Below are 3,972 nucleotides of genomic sequence, written 5' to 3' on the forward strand. Positions count from 1 at the left end.
TGTTTAGAAGATCAAGTGATCAGAGATGGGTTTTGTTGAATGGTGTGAGAGATCAGAGATGGGCGGGTTTTGTCATGCTGACCATTAGTTATAACTTTGACTGAGAAAGGTGACATTGACTTGGACCGTAAGTCCCCCACTCGAAAGTTCGCAATAAAATGGCCGAAGGTGAGGTTACGAAAGACACACTAGGGAGTGTTTGGCAAATGGGATGGCCTAAACACTGTAGTTGATGTAGATTGATGTGAAAAAAAGTAAGAATATTTGGTATAAAAAAAAATGAAAAAGTGGTATAGAAAAGTGAAAAAATTTTGTTTTGTAGTGATTTTTTTATTTGAATAATAATAAAAAATGAATGATTTGATATTAAAAGTAAAAAAGTTAGAATGTTTTGATATTAATTTTTTTGGAAAATGGTGATAAATAGTGTTTGGACTAACTTCTTCCCCATTACCAAACAAAGCCTAGAGTAGAGTCCAATCAAGGAATTTTGGCCCTTTGGAATCTTTTATTTTAATGTTAATAAAAAATGATTTATGTGATTTTTAAAAAAAAAAATTAAGAGAAATGTGAAAAAGGTTGTTTTAATTTTTAGTCTTATTTAAAAATATATTTAAATCATATATAGAAAGGAAAATGGAACTTTTTCTTTGCTCTACCATTTATCCACGCGGCCCAAATCCCTTCGACCCATATTATTCTCATCCTAGCCATTTTACTAGTCGAGTCCAGGACTGCCCCAGAGGAGTTGAAAAAACAAAATATGAGAGCACTCTTAACTCAATCATGCAAGCAAATTTGCCGTCGATTTGGACAAAAAAAACCAATCTCTTGAGAAACTATTTGCTTTATAAACCTTTTACTTTGGAAAATAAAAAATAAAAAGTCTTGAGAAAGTCCCTTAAGAAGAGAAAACGCTTAAATGTTTTAGTCACCTTCAAGGATAAATTGTTGATAGTTGTGTTGAAGGGCTAATTTTACAGCAAAAAGAGCTGCAAGTTTTCACCATCATTTACGTACGTCATAAGCAAGACCCAAAGTGGCTTCAGCGAAGAGAATGAACCCAGCAGAGGAAGTAGCTATTCCTGCTAAGGTTGAGAGAGAAAATTTCTAATGCTTCCATCAAAGTTTACTTAATTTGATTTAGGGGGAATTGTTTTGAGAGAAACAGAACATTGGGGGAGGAGTTGTTATGGATGGCTGAGTTTTTAGTCTGCCAAATTTTGGTCAAGAATAAGGGAAGCAAAAAGTTGGAAGTGGTGTTTGCAATTGGCCTCTATGTTGAGTGAAAAGTGGTGCTCTGCCGCCTTGTGTTAGGATCTGTTATCTACAATTTGTGATGCACTAGAAATGAAATAAAACACTTTGGTCAACCTATTTTTGAGGAACAGATTTTGAGGAAAGTTATCTGGGAAGTGAGAACAAGAATTGCTGAGAAGGGGAAGTTTCCTAAGAGAGAGTTTGGTTTTAATTGCTCTGTGGAATTTACCTACAGATTTATTCTTGTAATAGCTGCAATGTGTTAGAATATATTTGAATGACCCTAAAGTTATGGCTTTGATTATGATTAATGAAGATTAGATTAGCCTAATTTAGGGATTTGATTATGATTTGATCACCCTAAATTAGGAGATTTGATTAAGATTACATTTATGTGTAAGCTCTATAAATAAAGCATTATGTATTGTAAACAATTCATCAAATAAAAACATATGTCGTCCATAGGGCTTTATTTGTGGATATAGGTCATAAACCGAACCACGTAAAAATCTTTTGTCTCTTTTATTTTAATTCCGCTATTATTTTATTTTTCCATTTGATTATGAATTTCTTCATAGTATCAGAGCCACCGGCTTACGCCAGTATTGATCCAAATGGTCCTATGAATTTTATTTTGGTTTATTATATTGTCTTGTTCTTGATAGTCAATATTTTGCAAATCTCTTCGCCATAAATCTTGCATCATATTTGACGGAAAAAAAAAATGGAGGTTTCCTCCATGTGTTTTCACAGCCTTGGTCGTAATCACCCTAAATTAGGCTAATATAATTTTCATCAATCATAATCAAAGCCATAACTTTATGACCATTCAAATATATTCTAACACAATGCTAGTGTGGTTTGTAGTTAGGCCCTTGTGAGGGCTTCCTTGTTGGTGAGGCTTGGTGGTTTTTTGTAGTTTGGTTTTTTGTTTGCTGTCTGTATTTTCATCTTCAGACTGTTTTCTAGTTTTAGTTGGTTGGGGTAAGCCTCTGTGAGGTCGAGTTTTCATCCTTTTGGAAAAGGCTTGTATTTGGTGTTACTTTGTTGATTGGTTTGTTTGCTAATAAAGTCTCTTATTCATTTAAAAAAATTTAAAATAAAAAAAATAAAAAATAAAAGTCTAATAATAAATTTAATCCAATCAATTATAGAAAGATCTTCAGAACTCAAAGTGTCCAAAGACCAATGGGATATGCAATCCTTCTCGAGATGGGGGTTTGGGTAGGAGGAGTGTATGAGGTTTTAAGTGAAGAAAATGGATCCAAAAAACAAAGTTAAGAAAAAAAATTATACATAAAAAACAAAAGAAAGCATAAATAAAAGTATTTCTTCCAAAAAAGGAGGAGAAAAGAGATGGTCTTCTCCCTTTTCCTCTCCCAAAAAACAGACCCACCAGGCCAATAGATAGAGTCGAGTGGATTTGTGAGTTCAGAGTGACTTCGAATTATTCCTCAAAAAAATGCCTTTGGTATATCCCATTTGGATGATGCCATTGGCCTTTAGAAGTGATGGAGAAACATTGAAGTCCAACCAACCTGTTAGAATATATGGAAAATATATTATATTTTTCATATATTCCATAATTATGCTGATATTGAAATATTCTCTATTTATGGATTGATTGTAATCATATATTGAAATTGTAATCAAATCAAGGGGATTTGATTACCAAACTTATATTTAGATATTACCCTATAAATAGGGACCTTTGTATTGTAGACAAATCAAGTTAATGAGCACAATGTAGCCCTTAGGGGTATTCCTAGTGGTGGACGTAGGTGTCTAACACCGAACCACCCGTAAGTTCTTTGTGTTTATTTTTTCTATATTGTTTCCGCTTATATTCCCCCATAATCATTATTTCAACATGGTATCAGAGCACAATCCAATGGTCTGTGTATTTCTTTTTAGTATTTCTTTTTCCTCAATCTATTTGTTTTGTTTCTTGAAAAAAAAAAAAAAAAAAGCTCTCACGCTCGTTGAGAAGGGCAAACAGTGGCACAATAAGTCATCGCCGAGGCCAACCAGATCGTCTTCCTCTGGCAACTTGCCAAGCCATCCCCGCCACATCTCCATCAACGCCGATCGCTGCCGCCACAAGACCTCAACCCCGAGGCGCCGGTTGGCCATCGCGTCCGCCGAACAACACCTTCCACGGCCCGCCATCCACTCCAGATCCGGTGTCAGCCCACCATCCAGACAGAGCCGCGCCACCCCTCTGGCCTTCTCAGGTGCCAGCCCATTGTTCGACGACACCACGACTGGCTCCACTCAGCCGTCCGTTAGCTTCCAGTCTTCCAAGCACCGGCCTCCTCCTCGCAACCACCGCCGCAATCCTCAATTGAGCCGCCATGGGTCCGGCCAGATCTGACCACCGTAGCCAGCCACTTCGTTCAATCTCTGTCCACTACCGTCACCCACTGCAACAGCCAGCTTCTCCAGCCGCTCAACTGGACGTCATCCCTGCCACCGCCGGCCCACATCGCTTCTGCGCCGTCCAATCAACCTCGCCGTACACCTACACATGCTGGCCATCTCCAGATTTCGGCTGCTTCTACGACATTTGATCACGCCGCTTCAGGGTTCAGCCCGCGCGTCCACCTACACATGCTTCACACCAGATCTAAGCCCACGGCTTCACATGTGTACGCCACACTGGATCGCGGCCTTGAGGTCCTACAAACCCTCCCATACACTAGCCCACAACAT

This window comes from Corylus avellana, chromosome ca6 (assembly GCF_901000735.1).
Source record: "Corylus avellana chromosome ca6, CavTom2PMs-1.0".
Lineage (NCBI taxonomy): Eukaryota > Viridiplantae > Streptophyta > Magnoliopsida > Fagales > Betulaceae > Corylus > Corylus avellana.